Below are 597 nucleotides of genomic sequence, written 5' to 3'. Positions count from 1 at the left end.
ACAATGAAAGAAACAAACAGAATTACACAATTCTCAAGAAATCTGGACGATGAAAGGAAGTAGACAGTATCCCACACAGAGTCAGAGAAAACAGATACTCAGAGAAATCATCCAAGCAATTCCAAGCATGGCAAAATAATCAATTAGTTCAAGAGGTGAATCAAAAGAAACAGAACCTCACAGATGCACACTATCAGTGTTTCTCTCAAGTGTCTATGGTAAACAGTGACAACTCAATGTACTCAAGGAAGCAAGCAACAAACAGTCTTGGCAAGCCTCTAATAACAACACTCAAACACATATGCATGTTCAAATCAAAAGGTCTTTTATAGGTCAAATGAGGTCAAGGAAAAGGGAGGATAAATATGGATAAGAAGCTACAAACCAAAAGGAATAGAGGAGCAATGGGGAACAAGTGTAAACACAGTCAAATAACACCCAAACCCTCTAATTCAATCCTCTTCCTGACCCCTTTATTCACAATTTTTTTTTAATTTTTCTCATTTTTCTGTATTTTTTTTCTTCATCTTGTCTCTTTTCTTTTCTCTCTTTTCAGAACACAACTCTAAGAGACAAGATACACAACATATTTATAAA

The sequence above is a fragment of the Vigna radiata genome, chromosome 11 (assembly GCF_000741045.1).
Source record: "Vigna radiata var. radiata cultivar VC1973A chromosome 11, Vradiata_ver6, whole genome shotgun sequence".
Lineage (NCBI taxonomy): Eukaryota > Viridiplantae > Streptophyta > Magnoliopsida > Fabales > Fabaceae > Vigna > Vigna radiata.
Note: the sequence above shows the minus strand (reverse complement) of the source record.